The 22,831-nt window shown below is 38.3% G+C and overlaps 1 long non-coding RNA gene across 1 annotated transcript; it reads right to left on the reverse strand.

Annotated features, from left to right (window-relative positions):
* Positions 1-412: 412 nt before the first annotated feature.
* On the reverse strand, positions 413-22,175 carry LOC140905386 (uncharacterized). The gene is made up of 3 exons (XR_012156841.1): positions 22,114-22,175; positions 9,505-9,789; positions 413-713 (listed from the first exon to the last, which is right to left on the reverse strand). It is a non-coding gene; the product is annotated as an uncharacterized lncRNA (long non-coding RNA).
* Between the last annotated feature and the right edge of the window lie 656 nt (positions 22,176-22,831).

Genomic DNA, 22,831 nt, shown 5'->3' on the forward strand with positions numbered 1-22,831 from the left:
TGCACCTGGAGCTCTCATGTCACAGTGGAGTATCACAACCACTAGCCAATAGAGTAAGTCTCTGTCTTTAGCCCAATTAATATTAAATACAAAATAGAATGGCTCCAGTAGGAGAGATTGAGTAGAGAACAGAGGCTGAATCAATAGTCCAACAGTTAGTGCACTTGTAACCTTTGGGTGAGCTTGAGTTTACTCTATTGCCCTTCTCCAGTGGCTCATAAACCCAGCTCCCATAAGAAAGTACCTAGAGACCCAGAATTCAGTCTTTGGGGATTTTCAAAAAGAATTGAATAGGGTCAACATCTCCACAATCAAGTCCAAAAGAATTTAATTCTTAAATACCAACTTTATAAACGCTTAGGAAAAAGAAACAAATTATAATAATAATTTTTATAATATAACTTTGCTACTTGATAAGCTACATACATTAAAATTATACAAAAACATAAAGAAAAAAAATAAATCTAAACAGACCAGTCCCCACAGAAACAGTGAGAAGAAACTCAGAGTATCCAAAAGCTTAGATTGAATTTACCTAGTCTCAGCTACAGTCTTTGATCACCAAAATCTACACGGTCTGCTAAATCAAAAGAAACATCTTCCCTCCACTTGCTTGTAGAATTTTTCAGTTTGAATTCACACAGGCTCTTCCTCCTCCTTTGCTGAAGTCACTCAGCTAGGCAGCTAACTAGTTAACCAACCAACCAACAATCCTGTTACAAGAAAAATAAAAAGAGAGAGAATAGAAAAATAAATAACTCTTTCCCCATCACCACATTTAAATAAGAGAAAAGTTGCTGAATCACACTCATTAAGAGAATTTAACAAAAACGGATTGGCTAATATCAAACATTCAAAGTGTAGAATTAAAATAAATATTTTCCCTTCCTATTTCCACTTTCTATAATTAACACTGCCTGGGCTCCTCTGTTGGAGGGTGTAGCAATATCAATAACCTGCTGCAAAATGTTTCCGAGTTAGGAGGAAACATTTGCCTGCTTTCTGTTCCTGTGGCTCAACTTCTCCGAACACACACAGTGCAAATTGCCTTCTGTAAAGGCAATTCTGCCTTCTGCCCTAACTATTTTCCCTCATGGCATCTGAGTCCAGCAACAGGGAACTTACTGGGCACACCCAAAACTATCACACCCAGTTCCAGAAACTTCTGAGTATGGAGAGCTAGTTGTGCCTTGCCTAGCATCCATGACCCAGACACAACTCATACCTACCCATCCCCCAATAGAGGTCTTCAGGAGATATCTCTCTATTAGACACATGGGTTATACACTCATGTGGGAGACATGGGTTCAAGTCCCTGCTCTGAATCAGGCAGAGTGAGGATTTGAATGTGGGTCTCCCAATTCCCAGGGATGCACCATAACCCTTGGGTTATGTGGGAGTGGAATGAATCTCTGTCTCTCTCCCTTCAAAAAAACATCATAAAGTCTCCATTTTGGCCTGATGCAGACTGGGGAGTTTTTTTGAACTCTCAAAAATTTGCACAGGAGGGGAAAGCCATTTCTTGCCCATCTCTACTGTGCAGGTGAACACCAGTTCAAGCTCACTGTAGGATGGAGAACCCAGGCTTTAGGGACTAGTCCTGAAGGCTTCACTCATGAATGATTTTTACCCTTAAGGGCTTCGTCCTGCCCAATGAACTCAATGGGAGATTTAAGTTATCTAAGTTCCACTGGGAGCCATTTAGGTCTCCTGAAGCATCCCAGAACTGGGAGGGCATAAAGGGGACTTTAAGCAAACTTAGCCCTCCCATTGCTATGAGTTCACTGCTTCAAGAGGCACAGACCAAACTCTCTCCCAGTGTTTGTTTTTTTTTTTAAAAAGGGCAGTAAATTAGCACATTATTATGCAACAAGACAAGGAGCTTTAATACTTACACCACCTAGTAAGTCACCTGATTTGAATCCACCTCAGTTTAGACCAAACTGACCTCTGAAGATGGAGCTGGGGTCCATCACAGCATGTCAGATTCCCCAAAGGTAAACAATGAGGCAACAGAAGCAAACCAGAGCAAGAGTAGTGCTGCTCAATTTGTTTACAGTGTCAGCTCATCTATTCAATTTGTCACTCGAGTTCAGTTCACAATACAAATACATGTGAGACCACCAGTAGATCAGCGTAGGATTAATTCAGTCTAACACATCTGCCAGGCTATTATGTTATGTTGCAATCATCCCTTCTCCTTAGGCAAATGTGGGGCATTTTAGGTGATTTTTTATTTATTTGTTTTTGTTATTATGTGTAGTTAATGTCTTCGTATGGACACTTTGCAGTTAGTAGTTAAACATATTTAGGGTTCAGTCATGAACCTACTTTCATATATATAATGCAGGGGGTTAAGGGAGCATAAGAAGACAGAAGACCCCCTTACTCCTCTGCACTGGCTACTCACGTGAGCAGGTCAAGAGGCAATACAAAGGATGGAAACAAACAAGGAAACAAACAAGGATTTTTTTAGGTAATTTGTAAATGAGATATGTACCTTTAGAAAGGATTTTACTTCTGCTGTGTAATTTGATACACCAAAGATAATGGTATAAAAAACTCACCTCACTTGTGCGTTACTACCATCACAGAATGGTAATGGGAGGGAAATTTTAAACTCACTTCAATGATGTGGGCTTGAAATTTCCCAACAGAACTGAAGCTGGAACATAATATCTTTGATGCTGTTTCTTTAAAACATCTGGGAAAGTGCTGTGAATTTGAAATGAGAGTTCCTTCTTTTTCTCCCACTAGCCAATCAGAGGTACAAGAAAAATAAAGCAGTAACAGAAGCAGTGAAGCACAGGGACAAAGGAAGCAGGTGGCCACAGTTCTTTGTTTTTGTTTGTTTTGTTTTTATTTGTTTTTTTTAAATCAGCTCCATCTTTACTGAGTGTGAGGAGTTTGCACTAGTCACTGCTAGAGTTCAGCTGCCTTACATCTTATTTTCATGTAGCTGCTACATTTAATTCATCCGAAAAAATTGTATACCAATACATAATCTTGGGGAATTACATGTTTTTCTTAGAAAATATTTATAATTCACCATACCCAGAACATTCTAGGCTCAGTCAATCAATGTCCAGGCTAAAAATACTTTCTTTTCCTTTCTACCTCCTATCTTGTTGCCAGATATGGAAAATTAAGAGCAAATGCAGGCAGCATATCCATGGCTAGCATCACGGTTGCCTGAATTCCCTGCTCTGGCTTCTTTCTCTATGGCCTGCTAAATGCCACTCAGCCAGAAACGCCCCTGTAGCAGCTAGGTATATGGCAGGATCTAGGGACTGACACAACTCTAGGCTAGGCCTGACACTATTCAACTTTTTCATCAATGATATGGAAATAAATACAAAATTACTGATTATAAAATTTGAAGGTAATACAAAGATTGGCAGAGTGGTAAATAATGATGAGGAAAGGATAGACCAGGCAGTCATACAGACTGATCTCACTCTGGACCCATTCAAACAAAATGTATTTTATTATAGCCAAATACAAAGTAATACATCTAGAAACAAGGAATGCAGGCTATTCCTAAAATAGAGGACTGTATCCTAGAAAGCAGTGACTCTGAAATGGATGTAGGTGTCATAATGGACAAACAAATTAACCCGAGCTCGTAGTGCAGTGCTGTGGCAAAAAGGGCTGGTGTTATTCTTGCATGTAAAAATAGGGTGTTAGAGCATAGGATTAGGGAGATGATTTTACCACTGTACGCAGCATTGGTGAGACTGATACTAGAATACTGCACCCAGCTCTATTCTCCACATTTTATGTTAAAAACTTGGAGAGGGTGCAGAAAAGAGCCACAAATATGAGTCAAGATCTGGAGAAAATGGATTACAGTGAGAGACTTCAAGAGCTCAATCTGTTTAGTTTATCAAAAAAGTTAGATTAAGAGATGACTTGATTACAATGTATAAAGTACCTCCAGAGGGAGAAAATACCAGGAACTAAAGGTCTCTTTAATCTAGGAAAGAAAGACATAACAAGAATTAATGACTAGAAGTTTAAGCCTGAAAAATATACAAAAGAAGTTAGGCACAAGTTTTTTTTAATAGTGGGATTTGATTAACCATTGGACAGAACATAAGAACGGCCATACTGGGTCAAACCAAAGGTCCATCAAGCCCAGTATCCTGTCCTCTGATAGTGGCCAATGGGAGGTACCCCAAAGGGAATGGACAGACAGGTTATCAAGTGATCCATGCCCTGTCACCCAATCCCAGTTTCTGGCAAACAGAGGCTAGGGACACCATCTCTGCCCATCCTGGCTAATAGACACGGATGGACCTATCTTCCATGAATCTACCTAGCTCCCTTCTGAACCCCATTGAAACTACCAAGGGAGGTGGTGGATTCTTCATCAGAAACTTCTGATATTCTATTTTTTTCTATCAGCTCTGGAAAAAAAAAATCCTCCAGGGGGTTGACAAGACCTTGTACATTTATTGAGCCTCATGTCTGCTTGGTTTTCTTCAGTATTTCTTAGGGACACACAGCCGATGCTCACAGCACTTAGCTAACAATTCTGGGTCTTTAGTCTTTCTGAAAACAAGTACTAAAGTTCCATGCCACTATCCCAGCATGTAACACTCATTAAAGGGACAGTATTTCCATATTTTAGACATAAAAACTATAATTACTTTCATAGAATTCTTGGAAAATATTTATTGAGCGTCAAACACACGATCTAAAATTGTACAATCAGTCACTGAGGTAACACCCAAATAAACTTGACACATTTATGAACTGCTAAGAACCTCTGGTATTTCAGGACTGGGGAAATACAAAGGATTGGGAAATACAGTGATATAAATTGTGTTTTTCATGCTACACAGTAAAATATTAAAACAATTTATTGAGGTTCTTCACCAAGAAAAAATATTTTTGACAGCAAATCTCTGTAGTATAAGTACTTCTTCCACTCTTAAAATGGGTTTTGGCCTTGGTTGTACTTGCTTATTCCTAAATCTCCATAATCATAAATCTTGATTGCTATAATTAACATACATTTATGCACTACTTAACACACCAGTAACAACACTTCATCTACTAATTTTGAACAAGCTTGTCTTTATAGGAACAAATATATCTAGAGTAACATGTAAATATGAACAAGTATTTTTTCCCCCCATCGAATGTATTCCACTCCACTTCCTTTATTTTGGATAACATATATAAAACACTTTAAAAAAAAAAAGGTCACACACTTCCAGGTCTACCACCTTCCCAGTCCCTTCCTGGCTTGTAACACAGTTCAGTTGTTCTCCCTGACCCTTTCCCCTCATCCTGCCCCAGAAGAAGCTGTTTTCTTTGTCTCCACCTCCACTCAGCCTCTCTAGCTACCCTTACTTCTGGCTGTCAGCTCAACACTGTTGTTTCTGATGTCACACAGTTATCTCTAGCTTTCCCAGTTCTCCAGTGGATGGGACATCTGACACTACTAATTTCCCAAACAACATTTCTACTTGTCTTGGGTTTCTGGGCAATAGGATTTTTCCAGTTTGGAATTTTAAATCAGGGATGTAATTGAATTGGAATTAAATCAATAGGTTTTTTATAGAAATCAAAAGAATTTCTACAGAACTTGTTCTACAAACGTTTTCTAAAGAATGCAATACAAATGATACTCTTTAGGGTTTTTTAAACTGTACTTTAGACTTTAATAGAATTCTTTCTCAAATTCTATAGAAAAGTACACTCTATACTAAATTTTGTAGAATTTAGAAGATTTTTTACAGAATTCCTTTTAATTTCTATATATTCTGATTGTCATAATTGATTACAAAGATAATTCTGTATTTATTTACAAATATTACAAATTAGAACATTGTCAAGTGTTTGCCAAACTCAAGGAACAATCCTAGCACAGACATACATAGAAGATAATTATCCAACAAATATGTGTCTTTCTACCCTCTCCAACAGCTTGTCCACTGGAACAAAAGAAATTCATTTTGATGGATTCTTACCGTCATCACCAGTTTTTATGTTTGCTCTCCTCTAGAACAAACCCTCCAACCTCAAATGACCTCACTGAGACACCATCTATTCTATCAACAGTCACTCCTCTCTCCAAAAACTCATTACAACTCCTTGTCTTTCACTAATGGCTCTGTTTGCCCTTCATCCAAGTTTTACTCTCTAAGGTCAGCTGCCTTTCAAGAACATGCACATCCCAAAGACTCTGCTGTCCTACAAAGAAAGATAAGGTTTCTATTGCAAATGGGTGATTTTTACTTATTTTAATCAGTCAGATCTCAGATTATTACCAAAACATGTAGTTTTTACAATATAGAGCAACCTATTAACTTTCATTGTCACATTATCTGTATCAATTTTCAAAGGAAGTACTGAACCTATTATTTACCATTTTAATAATACTGAAAATTAAACATGTGTTGAATTGTTCTTATCTTGCTGTTAGTCTAACCTCCACCTTGATATCTACCTAAAAATCCTTTTATAAATGAAAATCCATAAATTCCGCAGTGATACAAATATAATTGTATTGTTGACAACAGCCTACAGACCAAGTCAGGAACTCCAACCTTGACTATCTGAGTAAATAAAATAAGGAAGCATTCTGAGAGTGTCATTGTTCTTTAATCCACTGTTATTATAGAGTGTAGGTTTCTTCATCCACACAGTCTAGATTTTGAAGTTTATAACAACATCTGTTCGCTTAGAGAATATCTTAAATTAAACTTTCAGACTGTGTCAAACTTTCAGAATAGTTCTCTTTAATACTTCTTGATTTTTTCCTGTGTCTTTGACCTTTTCCACTTAATCTTATTTTATGCATGGTGTTATATAGAGTCCTATTCTCTCACCTTGTGTTTAATTATATCTCCTTGTGCTTAATTCTTTGATTTTTTTTCCAGAAAATGTTTCAGCCATTCCTATTATTCTCTGTAACCTGTTCAATGTAGATGTGTTTATAATAACACAAGGACTCAAGCTGCAAGAACCAAAGATTGTAGATATTGAAAACATGCAGGTAGGAGGGATGATGTTTGGGTGACATCAAACTAAAAAAACACAAAGTTCTTTCCCAAGTTACAGATGCTCAGGATCCTGCTTACTGATTTCAGCATTATAATATCTAAAGTCCTGTGGCAGAAAGGCTTTACATTAGGACTCCTAAAGTTTTTAAAATAGTGAGAAATTTTTCATAAATCTCATGTAGACAAGGCTTTTTTTGTAGGGGACAAGGAACTACAGCTGCATTTACTCTTCCCACAAATGGAGCAGTGGGAGAGAAACTGTTGTGCTTGGATGACCTGGACTGGTTATTTCCTTTTCTCCATCTACCTTTGGGTACACAGCAATTAAAGGAAGACATGGTGTTTCTGATCCAAGATGGTTCCTCACTGAATCCCAAAGGGCTGGTACTCCCCGTAATGATGGTTGTAGAGACAATGGCCCTGATTCAAAGCCTATTGAAATCAAAGAGAGTCTTTCCACTGATTTCAAGGGACCTTTGGATCAGGTCCATTGATAAGATAGAATCCTATTTTTAGGGTGGGAGGTGTGGGGGCAGAATCTGCTTGTAGTCACAGCATCTGCCACCTTAGATGAATAAAACTGAAAGAATTTCTAAAATGTAATTTTTCAACATTTTTGCTTTTTATATTTTGCACTTCACTCAGCTGTGAAACTAAACTGGGAAATTTTAATTTCTGGTTCTCATGAACGAGTATAATAGTGATATGTTTGGTTTGCTTTGTAGCTATTTAGAGAAATATTTACATTTTAAAGTTTCTAATATTTCTATTAATAGTTTAATTTCTATTTTCCCTCACTAATATAACACCACTGAACACATCAAGTATTATACCCAACCCTGATTTAATTAATTTTGAGCATTATCTTTGTTCTTTTACTACATGCCACACACCTACAAAACTCCTTCTCTTAGAGGTATGAATCACTGGAAATGTTTAGAATTCAAGCAAACAAGAAGTTAAAAGTAGATCATAATTTAAATGATTTATTCTGATGTGAATTTTCTCCAAGAGAAAAGAACATTTTGTTTCACATAAAAGATCCATTTAAAAAAATACCTTTGAGAGTTTAGTTACAATTTTGGACTGCCTGGAAATAAAACTCTACACAGAGATCAAATCTTAAAACTTGTTTTTAAAACCTTGTCTGGAATGGTGACACCTAACTGATCAGACTAATCAAACTTCCCTGTTCCTAGGTCTCTCTAGTTGGAGTTTTGATAGCTGTAATTAAAAAAGCACTTAACACTGTAGTGTAGTAGTTAAATTCCAGCAGCAGCAGCAGCTTCAACTGCATACTGGTACCTTTGTGATAAAGTATCTTCGAAACATCCCATTAATAATGCAAAACGTTCTTTTGTAGAAGTTTCCATTTGAATTGACATTGTATTTTGAGCAGCCTTACCTCAAGAGGAGCTTCACATATGCTGCTACTTGAATATAGGAAACCTCTTCCATACAAAGTAATTGATACAGTTTTCTGAATAGCGAAAAGAAATGTCTCACTCGGTGATCTCTTAACTTAGTCCTAAATTGATCTGGTCCAATCTTATAACCGTGACTTAATTCAACACCATCTATCTGGAACATTTCTGTCTGGAAAAGACCCAGGACTTAAAATGGATTAACCCTGAAGTGCTTTATGAAGGAAAGTAGTATCTGAATGTGCAATATAACAAGCATTATGGATTGGAAAGGTGTGTTGTGGGGAGCGTGGTTTAAGTGTATGTGACAGATCCTTGTATATCCTTAGAATTTCTGATGCCTCAGTTCTGACTGGCCCTCTCAGCCCCTTCTACAGTCCTGCTCTGGGTGAAGGCCACACACTGCTTCATGCCCTTGAATGGCATGGTGCATTGGCTTTCATATTCACCTTTCTCGACCATCCCTGAAGACTAAGTTCCAGTTCTCATGAGAGAGTCCATGGAGCAGTTTTACTAGGTAACAGTCAATAACCCAATTCTGCATGAATATTTTAAAAATCAGGATATTACTTAGTCGCCTCTGTAAAAAAAAAACTTTAAAACCCATGCCTGAAAAAATGACGTGTAAGTGACGTATTAGTCAACAAAAAGGGGTATTTATTCCTCTTCTGCAAATACAAACAAAATAAATACATAAATATGCCTTGATTAAAACAGAGGGCCAGACCTTGCAGTCTGGCTCAATTGCACAAGCCAGAGGTGATGATAGTACAGGTTGTGCCATTAGGGCATTAAAGCTCACCTTTGCTATCTCCTGACTCTAGAGTTACTATGTTCACAATAGAGCCTTTCACAGTGCCAAAGAGCTTGAAACTGGTATGATGATATGGTCACAGCATATACACAGAGAAGTTAGATTTAAAAAAAAACATATACATCTCTTGCTGGCAGGTAGCAATGTAACATTATTTTATTTCTTAAACTTTAGAACGATTACACACAAGAACCCAAAAACACACAGAGAAAAAACAGGCTGCTCCTTAAGGTAGAAAAGCACAGCTTACCCCACCTTGCTTTAATGTGATTTTCCATTCTGACTCTGATTGCACACTTTCCTTGATAGCCTCCTGGCGTGCAAGCAAGACCAGGAAACATCCCTCAAACACAGTCTTCAAGTGATACTAAAAATTTGCACTTCCAGCGCAGTGGACATCAGGCAGGGGGGCAATACAGAAGCCTCTGCATTTCCTTTGTGTCACCAAAGGATCCCCTGTAGGCCAATATGGTATCTCTCAGACTTAGTCCTGTAGGATGCTACATTTCCTTTGTAGAAGGCCTTCTAATTAGAGCTTAAAGAGAGAACAGATTTCACAATTAGTTTTCATTCTTGTTTGGAAGAAAAACCCAATAGTTTTAAATTCTCCTCAAAAGAAAAAAAATTAAATGGATTTGTTGTGTTTCAATTTTGAAATATGTTTTATACTATAATATATAATACAAATAATAAATTCTAACTGAAAACATTTTGAAAGGAGAATATCAAAGTCTTCATTCCAAAAATGTCAATACAAAGTTTCGACATTGTCTGATTTTTTCTCCCTGAAATTAAATTTCAGCAAAATTGACACAATTTCATGAAACTTTTTCCTTTTGGCAGAACTGCATTTTCTGTTCCACTGAGGTTCTTCCAAATAGCTCTACTCATAATCTCTACATTAACTTTGCTTTTACAACACTAATCATCTGAGAGTATGCAACATGAGTATACTGATTGGTGCACTTGGCTGAAGTCAATAAATAGCCCTGCTCATATTTCTAGACATCCCTGAGCTATTCTTCCCATAAACCAGGTATCTCTAAGTAATCTGCATCTCTAGGATTTAAGACTATCCCTAAAAAATAAATTGGTTCATTTGAAAGTATCATTATTTTGTTTCTAATGATGCTTTCCCCTAATATAAATGCCAATTGTAAGGAAGATTACAAAACACATCAGTGATTACATGAACAAATTCTCTAAAACACACAAGGAGTTACTACCATTTTTGTGCGTGGGACTCCTCACACCAAGAAGTTAAAAGTATGGAAATTGCTAATGCTTTCAGCAAAGCTCAACTGGATTTTCCATTTGTCTGATCATGTATATCCTCAGCAGTAGTTTGGTTTGGTTTGAATATTAGTATGGTTTCAGTACATCATATTGTCATTTTTTGTGTGCATGAAGGGCACCTTTAAGGCAAACTGATGGATGGGTTCCATATAAAAACATACTGTCAATACTACTTTTTATTTTATGTCCTAATTTTAGGCAATTGACATTGTCAGAAAGCTGAAGTAGAGTAAACAACACTGACTGCTCTTGCCATTTTTAAATAATTTATTATCTGGATCCTGGAGGAACACTTTTCATTTTCTTAAGAGAATTTGTTACTCAAAGACTGTAAGTGGAATGAGATTCCACAGAGCGAGGAAAGATTTAATGCACCAGTATGGTAAGCTAACAAGGAGATAGCAGAACTTTGCTGCTTTATACGTTTTCTTTTCTTTTGCTGAAAGTAAATTGTAAAGATTTTTAATGTAAATGAAAGGGTTTACTCTCTTTATATTAATCTGTTAGATACCCGGTGCTTTACAGAGAGCAGGAACACTAAAATTGTTTAAAAAGATATTAACCGACACTTACAAGCAAACCTACTAATGCCAAAAAAAAAGGGCTCAATATATTTTTGGTGATAGATATGTTTTAATTAACCTATTTCGCTAAATTGCAAACATCTAGGCCAAAATTTTCAAAACCAGGAACTGAAGGTTAGTCTCTTAAATCCATATTCAAGCACCCAAATAAATGGCCAGACTGTCCTAATGCTAGATTATTTTTGGAAAACTTGGCTCTGTTGTCTTGCTGATGTTGATGAGACCCTCCTTTAAGTAGCAAGATATCTTTCACCTATCACTCTTGATAAACATTGGTACACTGCATGGTAAGCTTTCTTTTCTTTCATTTCTATCCACTTTACATTACAGCACATATACTTTCCTTCTATTTTATTCTCATTTTCATTTTGTTTCATCTTTTCTCTTTGCTGCCGCACACAACCCCTAAATAAACCCAACAGAGACCAGTCTTATTAAGCATCATCCATTCTTAGGAAATTGCCCCCCAGGGTATGCCTATACTGCAGCTGGGATCAAGCCTCCCACACCGGGTAACAGACTCAAGCTAGCAGGGCTCAAGCTAGCGAGCTAAAAACAGCTTGGACCGAAGCTTGGGCTCTCAAGCCTTTGGGACCCCCTAAACTTGAAAACTCAAGCCCTGGCTTGAGCTGGAACATTCGCATTGCGCTTCTTAAGGCACTAGCTCAAGCTACACTAGCACAAGTCTGTTTACTCAAGCTGGAAGGCTCGCTTCCAGATGCTGTGTACACATACCCAAAGTGTCCCCAGATGGACTGAGTACAACTGGTTAGAAGATCAACTCAGTGAAACTCAGGGTTTTTTTGTTGGCTTGAGTGGTTGCTGAAGACAGTTTAATTAGATATTGAATCTAAAAAATAAAATGCCACACACTCAAATAAAAGAGAAAGGAGGAAGTGCTGTCAAAGAAGCTACAAACATTTTCAAACATAGGCCCTAATCCTGAAAATATTTACATATGTGCGTTGACTTTTATGGGAGTACTCACATGAGCAAGCATACTTATCTATAGTGTATAGGAATTGGATAGTACCTCTTTAAATATTCAAGCCCTCTAATGGCCTTACTGTCTTCTACACTGCAGAAGCCATCACAGGGCTCAGGCAAAGGAGCTGTTTAATTGTGGTACTGATATTGTCCTTACAGGGTCCTAGAGCATGGGCTCGAGACTGAGCCTGAACATTTACACCACAATTAAACAGCCCCACAAACCCAAGCCTCGTGACCCCAAGTCAGTTGGCATGGGCCAGCCAGGGATTTTTAATTGCAGTGTAGACATACCCATAATTCAAGAGTCTGCAGGACTAGAGCCAAAGATTCCTATACTCAGTCTTTGCTTTTTCAAAGTACCTTCCTAAGATTCCACATCATCTTAATCCTCTCTCTAAATAGTAATTTAGTCTTTTCCTCTAACTCCTATTTTCATGTCTGTATCTCATTTCCCTGCACCAATAAGAGATAAAATTTAGTTTTTGACAAATTCCTTTAAGCAGTCTAGCATTTTCATAACTTAGTGGTGAACATCATAACAGTAAAATAAAATAAACAAATAAAAAATAATACTTTTCAGAAAATAAAAAAGATGCTTACAACTTTGGCAATTTCATTCTCTATTTGATTCATTTATTTTTTTTTGTGACAGCCACAGCAAGTCTCAAAGAAAGTATTTGGCTCTTGTTAAATGCTAACTTGGTTAATGAGAATCTCCAATTTCTTTCTGTCAGTATTACAGCTATTTAGGGAGAGAAACCCTATTTGTTTATCTATGTCTTTGGCTCCTCAATGGACCATGGTGTCTTGGTATCTACAACACATGGTATTTGTTTCTGCTCCCTGATTGGATGCATACGTGCTGGAACTAGGCATGATACTGCACCCCACTACCCTCCCACACCTGGCTTGAAGTGGTTTCCATCATATACAGGGTTTACAATTTTGTTCAATGGCTCTCAGCACCCTCACTATAAAAATGGTTCCAGAACCCCTGATTGGATGTCAAACTGTTAAAAACAGGAGGGAAAACTAATATTTTAAGATGGCCACTTGCACAATTCTGATGTGAAGCCACCTGAATAAATATTCATAAGACTTCCACCTTCCACTACCATTCTTGTAAAGAAACCCAAACTTTTACACATATTTGAGGGAAATAATTTTAAAATATTCCAAAATACCACAGAGTGATTTTTTTTTTAATTAGGGTTCATGGATAATTTGTTTCTGTTTTCAAACAAGTTCTAGCAATAATTATGCAATTTAATATTTCTGGCGGATGAGTTTGTATTTCTTATTTAAATAACTTCAGAAAATTACACACAAACACTCATCCTCCAATATGTTAAAACTGTCTGGCAGTTTCACATGCAGTAAGTTAAAGACAAGTATGGGAAGTTCATTATCCACTTTTCTTTTCCCTAAAGAGACAATATGGCAAAGGAAGCTGCAAGATGCACATAAAACAAATGTGAAAGAGATAAAAGTATGGAACAAGCCGCATTATTAAGGCACAGTGCTTTAGAGGATCTTGAACATTGACTGTTTTGCCTTCTGGGCAGCCCAGGGAAGACAAAGTAAAACGAAAAAAGTTCAGGAAAAGATACAGTATTTTGAAGGTCAAAATGTCTCTCTAAAGCTTATAAATAGCTTTAGTATAAAATTGTACTCCTCCTGTACATGGAGGACATGACCTTTTGAGCCACTTCAGAATGTTTGCTCTGTGCGGCAGGACGGAAGAAGATTCATTACTAGGTAATGAACATACACCTTTTCATTCCACTTAGAGCATTCAGGTGTGAGTGGAAGCAGGGAAAGTCAGAAACCTTATGCTTCAAGGTCTACCACAGCAAATCTATATTCTCACGTTACAGTAGAAAAGGAAATGTTGCTCAAATTGGGGTTTAACTCAAAATACAAATCATAGTCTGTCCTGCTAGTTTAAAGATATTTTTAAAATCTATATTTGATCCTAAATTGAAGTCTCCTACTTCCCATGTTTGTAAGACCTAGGCGTGTCATGGGAACAGCGTATACACTTGGGGACAAGTAAACCCCACACTAATCTGAGTTTGACTTGCTCTTCTTTGCTATACACTCCTATTCCACATACAATAAAGTATGTTGAGTTTTTGAAGATTAAAAAATAAATTGATAATGTATTAAATAATGCAAGAATATTGCCTAAAACAAATAGTTTTCTCTATGATTCAACATTTCTCCCAGCTTTTTCAGTATAACTCTAATGCATATGTATCCTATACTTCAGACATTGAGGGATTTTAAAGCATGTAAGAAAGAGGGCAATATTTCCAGGGTTTTTTATCCAGAAAATGATCACTTACTGGGCCATGTCCATTAACAACCATACTTTCAAGGTCTATTTATAAGCCTAGTCACTGATTTAGTCTTTGCCAATGCCCAGCTGTGCTTAATTTGTAATGAAAGAGGTGCCAGGGCTTAAGCAATTTAAAAAAAAAAATCATAACTGATGCAGCAAGCCCAGAGATGCCAGGGCTATGAACTGCCAAGCCTAGAGGTGTCAGGACTCAGCCCTGGCAAGCCCTGGCACAAATGAAGCACTAATGCCCAGTAAATCATGGATTGAATGCCTGTGCACAAATGTGCTAGGCCCTGATGTTCTGTCACTCTAATCTAAAGCTTGGTTGGCACAATTTTTTTCAGATCAAAATTTTTCTCCATATTTCTGGTTGTTAACAGCTATTCATCAGATCTCCACACATTACCATGATAGACAAAAGCAGAAATTGAGACCTTGGAATTTGTAAAGCAGTAAGACCAGGGAGAAGGGGATGGTGATGGGGATACCTGTTAAGGAAATACCAGATATATCCATTGTTAAAGAAACATAACCTTTTATTTTATTTATGGTAACATCATTCCATTGCAGGAGGCAGAGCTCCTTGTTTTGTGCATGCCTGTTATAATCAGATTATACAGCTGTGCACTTAAGAAGGAGTGTAGATAACTGAGTTAACTATAACAGGGTCATGATCCTGATGTCAATTCATTGTACTGAAAATTCGCCCAATTATCTGAAATTATTCAGTGCCCCCCATTACAGTCAGCTAATTGAGGTTGTAGTCTAGTTTCTGTGTAATCTTCATTAATTAAAGAGGTCAGTTTTGTTCACTACAATGACAGAGGCTCTGTTGACTGGATATAACACTGTATAAGAGCTGTGGAAGAGAAAGAGTTCTTATAGAAGCAAACATGGACATAAATATCCAAGGCCAAGATTCAGAATGATCACAAAAATACCTCAATTGTAGATGAGGAAGGTATATATAATTCTGCCTTTAAAAGGTACACATTATTATTATTATTATTATGTTCTATGTTGCTAAAGAATTGATTGTTCTGTTTTCTTCAGCCCAGTAATTAGCTCCACTATAACTGAACAAGACATGAGACCCTTTGCAGCATCTTCACACAATACAAAACAGATCACTTTCACAAATGATATGGGTATTCCAATCACACTTGAGAGACATGAAAACTCAGAAGACAGCCCCAAACACTGAATGAAAAGGAAGCTGTGCTACAGAGGAATGTGATGCAGTTGCTTTTTGAAAAACCCCAGAGGCCTAAACTTGATTTATGCCATCATGCTAGAAATTCTCTCAGTGATGCACTATTTCCCTGACATGGCTTCCAGACTGCAACTGGTCATGAGTAACAGTTTCTACAGGCAAGTATCTTCGATGAAAATGGACGAGTCAATGGCCCACAGAGACAGATGAAAAACAAGGGATTCAAGAGGAGCAGCTGGAGAAAGTCCATCTTAATATCAAGTTTGAAAGTACCATTACCAAATACCAGGTAAATAATACAAATCTGTCAGCATTACTGCAGATAATAAAAATGTATTTAACTGATAGGCTGTAGCTAATCACCTTCTTCAGGATGCCGCATACCAGGTTTACATACCATGTGGGTAGCAATGCACAAATCACTGAACTTAGCTGCCACTTAGTTTTGTAATTTTGTCTTTTGAACAATATTCTGAGTTAGTGTGGGAATGTTCACATACTGCAGTATATGCTGGTACCTAATTACACATTTTTATTATTCATATCATACTAATGGCCAAAGGCCACAACTGAGATCAAGATCCCATTATGCTTGGGCTAGATTGTATTATACCAGGGATTGGCAACCTTTGGCCCGTGGCCCACAAGGGTAAGCTCTGGCGGGCCGGGCCAGTTTGTTTACCTACCGTGTCCGCAGGTTCAACCAATTGCAGTTCCCACTGGGCGCGATTCACCACTCCAGGCCAATGGGGGCTGCGGGAAGTATGCTGCATGCCAAAGGTTGCCAATCCCTGTATTACACACACGCACGCATGCACGCACAGAGTAAGGTCACTTTTTCAAAGAGTTTATAGTCTGTATAGCCAAAGCAGGTAAAGAACGGGAGAAAGGAAGTATTACTGTCCTCAGTTTACAGATGGGGAACTGAGACACAGTGATTTGCAAAAGGTCATAGGGGAAGTCCGTGAGAGAGCTAGGAGGTAAACTCAGATCTCCTAAGTCCCAGTCCAGCATCTTAACCACAAGACCAGCCTTCCTCTCTACATATATGCCTGTAATAACTAGGTCTGAGTAGAGCTAGTTGAAAAAAAAAAGGGGGGGGGTCACAACATGTTTCCCCCCCTCCTCTTTTTTTTAATTGTTCAACCAGCTCTATAGTTGGTCAAAAAATAGGATGATTCATTCAGAAATAATTCCCATTTTACTTTATTGAAACATCAAAATTGAGAGAATTCCAACCATTTAATCAGAAAGAAAAGAATCAAGTCAATGGTTTAACTATTAAACTAGATCCTTAATGCAGTGTATCTCTATCTTCCTCTCATCCCAACACATGGAGTTGTAGGCAAGGGCCACTCTAGCTATAGATGAACTAGCCAGCTGCCTAGGGCAGCAGATTTCTGGGCAGTTGCCTAGGATGGATGATTTGGACCAGCCACCCTTCCACCATGATGAAAGGACAGCTGGGCCAAATTAGTCATCCTAGGCCTATTGGGAGAAGGCAGTGAATCCATAGAACACTGAAGTTTTGCCGGGGGAGGGGGGGCGGGGAAGGGGGGCGCAGATTGCCTTGAGTGGCCTGATACAAAGCCCATTAAGGTCAATAAGGGTCTTTTCATTGACTTCAATGGAGTTTGGGTCTGGCCTATAAAGATCTGTGCAAAACATTGCGGGACAAAAAAAAAAAAAATTAAACAAAAATAACTGAGTAAATTTTAACGTTTCACATGATGTACCACAACACAGAATTCATTTTTATCAGCACAGATTCACATATATTTGATTTAAACAAAAAATCACTGCAGCTAGAAAATAGAAATTTTTGAAAAATATAATATGATTTTTTTCTAACAAGCAACACTAAAATTCATTCTTGGAGGGCAATTTACTAACTTTTTGTATAGCACTAGGGAAATTTTCACATGCTAAAACAAAAATTTTCCACAATTCTAATTATATCAGGTACAATAAGTAACAGTAATTGACATTGAACTACTGGAGTGCACATATACAAAACTGAATGACTTGTATAAAATGCAGGGGAGACAAATTTCTGCAAGCAGCTATCGCTACTGTATGTGTGACTCCTGTGTTTACATTCACAAATGAGCATTTAAGGTATAACTGCCCATTTGAATGCTTACTGCAAGTGCCCATTTGCTTGCCAAAATGTGGAATTTCCACATGTGATTTACCTCACTATGTATGAAAATTTGAATTTTTTTCTTACATTGGCTTATGCAATACCTATACATTGAATTTACTGTATTTTTAATGGTGCTCTAAGTAGTTGGATATCTAGAATTACTGTACGTGAATGGTTAGCATGTATGACCAACTACTTTATCTTCCCTTATCTGGCAATCTCCCAATATTATCATTTCAATATCTCCCTTTTGTGAAAACAAGGGTTTTTTTTAAGTTTTGCTAGAAATGACTAGGGATTTAACTGAATGTTGTCCTAGTTTTACTCTTGAAGTACCACAGCTATTTTTCATTTGACTTTAGCTTCTCTTTCCTTGAATACCTTTGGGGAAATGATAAAGAGCTAGCTTCCAGTACCTAACGAAGGACAGAATTTGATGAATGTAAAAGAGCAAGTCCAAATAGGTGGTATGCACTAAGAACTTTGCATGGAGTCTAAAAAATAGAGGTTAGTGTACTTTTTGGTTTTGCTTTTTAATGGCCTCCTGTGAAAACATGAGATGAAAATTGATATTTAATCTTTGGAACAATTTCCACAACATAATATCACCATATTGTTTTTGTTGGGACACAAACTGCAATATAAGGGAGTTTACAGTGGGAGAGCGGGGATGGTGGTGAACAGAATGAGAAAAAATAAATATGAAATATGTCATTTAAAATTTTTTAAAGCTATTAGTTCATTTATTTAACATCATGGTTCTAGTGAGCCATGAAAGGTATCTTTAGAATAAAGAAAGAAAGAGCCTTCTTAAACCTGTGAAACTCCTTCCTGCCACCTAAAAATGTTGTTGAGGACTTTACCGTCTCACATTTACTGTAGCTCTACATCCATGGCAGAATACATTTCCACTCATACACACCTGAACAATCACAGGCAGAGACCTGCATTCCAACTTCAGCCACAGCAGATGATACTGCTGACAGCTAGTCAGCTTCAATATCTTTCCTTTAACACTTATCATTGTGGAGACCTTCTTTACTGGAAGAACCATTTTGTATTTTTATTTTCTACTGGTCTCCTTTTCTCACTCAGGCTATCCTTTCTTCTCCTTCTCCTCCATTCTTTTCTCCCTTTTGATTTTCCCATACCCTCTATTTCTCCCTATTTAGTCTCTTTTCTTCCCTATTTCTCTCCCTCACTTCCTGATTTGATTTCACTAGCCATTTTTACCATTGCACCTCTTCAGCAGAAGAGCATCAGGAGGCAGTCTGTGCCCTCCCTAATCCCTCCAGTCACTGCATATTTGCACAGAGACCAAGCTAGATCATGAACTACTGGCAAATATGTTGTTGCATATTACATCAACGGATAATGACGAGTAGATTTATCCATGGTGGAACTGGTATTTAGCCAATGAGATTTGTGAAAAGGAGGAAGCACTAAGGCTCAGTGGCCATCAACTTGTTTCCAAACCTTGGTAACAGATAAAATTGGATCAAGATTATGAGCAAACTGTGTTTGAGATTTTAATATAAATTTGGTTAAAAGTGTTCCCTCAGTGCTTCCAAACTATGGATAGGTCACTCTAAGGGAGACCTTGCATGCTCAGCCTCATTTGACCAGTGACACCACTCTGCCTGCAGGACAGGGGTGCAAAAATCCAAAGAAGGGCTCACAGTTAGTGTTAAGGTGCCACCAGACTCTTTGTTATTTTTGTGGATACAGACTAACACAGCTACCCCCGATAGCTTCTTTCCTTGCTTCTGTCTCTGATTGGTCACCCTGTGACTGGGAGAGGGGAGTCAGTGTGACAGCTGGTGAGATCAGCACCAGTTAGAGGACACTATGTATATAGATGTATGCACACTCAGGAAGCTTTGTCTTCACTGCCCCAAATGGTGTTTTACCTCAGGCTAAATTATGAGTGCTAGCAATCTCACTGTGAAATCTAGTGGAGACAAGGCATTGAAGTTTTACTGCTATCAAATTAGGTGAGGTACACTACAGGCAGGTGATATAGAGTTGAACTTGCCTAGCTACCTTGCAATAAAAACTAGAGATGCCTTGTTTCCACTAGGATATTACATGAGGATAACTACACGTAAGCCAGCTGTTTAAAAAAACAAACAAACCCTACCTTTTTTTGCTGGAGAAGCACTCCCTTAGCTAGGAGGCAGAAACTAGGGGGCACAAAAGTGCTTCTTTTAAAGCCACCACCCTGACTTCTCATCCTTCCCCAAACTTAATTATTTGCTCTCCCAGAACAGACAGGCAGCTCAGAGTTGCTAGAGGGGATCTTGCCTTCTTTGCTTCTAGTTTGGATTCTTCCAGTGAGTGGGGAATGAGGAGAAAAGGGAAGCCAACAGTATATCTCCTTGTTTAAGTCTGGGCTTTGAACCTTTTCCAGGCCCAGCTGTCCCAGACAATGTCCCAGGACTGTATCTAAAGCAGTTACTCAGTGGACACTCTCCCCTATTCCTTGACAGCTGCTTCTCTCAGTTTAGCTTGAACAATTAAATGAACTCCTAAGGACCTTGATATGATTAATTCAAATGGCTTCTCTTCACCAGTAGGTATTTGATATTGTTTTGAGTACAGATGTGAAAGTAAGCCAGTATGGTATGGCACACCTGACCAGCTTCCCCAGGCTGGCAATTTAAAGGGCCCGGGGCTCCCTACAGCTGCTGGAGCCCCAGGCCCTTTAAATCGCCTCCCGAGCCCCACTGCCGGAGCCCTGAGGTAGCGGTGGCATGGCTCCGGAGGTAATTTAAAGGGCCTGGGGCTCAGGCAGCCGGGTGTGGGCAGCAATTTAAAGGGCCTGGAGCTCCGCTGCAGTAGCATGTCTGGAGCCCCGGGCTCTTTAAATTGCCCCTGAGCCCCAGGGCTCCCAGCCGCCTCTGCAGTTGGGAGCTCTGGGGGTGATTTCAAGGAGCTGGGACTCCCAGCTGCAGCCAGATCCCCGGGGCCTTTAAATCTTTAAAGGCCCCACCTCTTCTGGTTGAGGCCACGCCCCCGCTCAGGACTCCGGCATACCGGTAAGTCCTTTAAGTTACTTTCACCCCTGTTGGAGTAACAACTGAGTGGAAAGGCATTGGGATCCCTGGCCAACAGGAGGCATTGGCAGTATAGACCCTGTCTATGCCTTGCTGCTATGGAGGTCCAAAAAACAGTTCAAGAGGTGCACAAAGGAGCTGGATAGGGAGAAAGCATCAGGCCCATATGGCTGAGATCCATTCAAAATTTACTATTTGGAGACACACTGAATTTACGCAGGTGAAATTCAAATTAGTGAACATAGGCAAAACACAACATTACGAATTTACAACCTCAGAAGCAACATATTGTAAAATGTTCACACTAGCAACTGAAAGGAAACACTGCTGGATCTTGTCTAAAAGTCTGCATAGAAACATTAAATGTTAATAGATGCAGACAAGTTGCTTTTGTAGAGTCAGGCTTTGCAACCTTTTCACATCAAAATCTACATTGCATTCTGCTCTTCCTATCATAATTATAGCATCGATGTTTGACTTTTATAGTAATTTTGCATAATTTATTCTCATGCCTTCCTGCTGCTGCTAATTTATTTGCTAACTTCCCCCTTTCCCTTAAAAAAAATCACTTTTAAGAATAAAATTACACCATCCCATACATTTTGCTCATTTGATTGCTATCATTTTGAAAATGCTGTAGCATGCAGGACAAATCAGAATTCACTTAATAGCTGCATTTGTTCCTTTCAGCACTTCTAAACTGATAATGCCTAGAAAGCAAGTATTTTGGTATAGTGGATTGGAATATTTAGGTGACCTTCAACTGAAAACTTCAAAATGGAGCTCCGTGGTAGTAATAAGCACTTCAGCATACCAGACACACATAATTATATATTTTATTTATTCAAGTACTCCTGTATTTTTAATAAGCTGACAATATTTCCAATTTATAAAGCCAAGAAGAGAGAATCCCTAAACAATCTTCAGCATGTTATTTGTAGATTTCCAGCTGTTTCTCTCCTCACCATGGGAATTTTGTTTACAAACATATCCACATGCATTTTAAATAGGCTGTGTTTAAAAATAAGGTCATATTTGTTGATGAGGCATCAAAAAGAACAAAATGAACATAAGAGAGAGAGAGAGAGGACACTGCAAGTGTTCATAAAGTAAATCAACAGCTAACACTTCATCTACAATTGTAATTAAAAAAGAGACCCAGTTACACCACCATTCTCCCATGACACAGATAAAACACAGTTAAAAGCTGAAGCATAAAGGAAAGCTCACTGTTTTGCTGTGACTTGGTTAAACCCTGGACAATCTGTACTGAAATCCTTCACTGGTTTCTGCTGGTATGTGAAGGTTTCAGAGAACATTCGGTACACACATCACATCACACTATAGCCAGCACCAGCCCCCAAAGCTGTGAAATTTCACATGGAAAGTTAAGCAGCTTTAAGAATCTACCATATATATGTGGGGGTCAAATTGGGAAGAAATAAAACTTGGTACGTTCCTATACTCCATTCATAAAACAAGCTCCACCCACCTGGGATGCCAAAAGGAGACTCTGCTCACCAGTAGATCTTAATAATATGATTGTCCACCTCCTTTTTTAGATGCTTTGGTCAGCAGTGAAATTGGGCACTGTCATAAATATAAAGGGAAGGGTAAACCCCTTTGAAATCCCTCCTGGCCAGGGGAAAGCTCCTCTCACCTGTAAAGGGTTAAGAAGCTAAAGGTAACCTCGCTGCCACCTGACCAAAATAACCAATGAGGAGACAAGATACTTTCAAAAGCTGGGAGGAGGGAGAGAAACAAAGGGTCTGTGGGTCTGTCTATATGCTGGTTTCTGCTGGGGATAGACCAGGAATGGAGTCTTAGAACTTTTAGTAAGTAATCTAGTTAGGTACATGTTAGATTATGATTTCTTTAAATGGCTGAGAAAAGAACTGTGCTGAATAGAATAACTATTTCTGTCTGTGTATCTTTTTTGTAACTTAAG

Source organism: Lepidochelys kempii, chromosome 1 (assembly GCF_965140265.1).
Source record: "Lepidochelys kempii isolate rLepKem1 chromosome 1, rLepKem1.hap2, whole genome shotgun sequence".
NCBI classification, from domain to species: Eukaryota; Metazoa; Chordata; order Testudines; family Cheloniidae; genus Lepidochelys; species Lepidochelys kempii.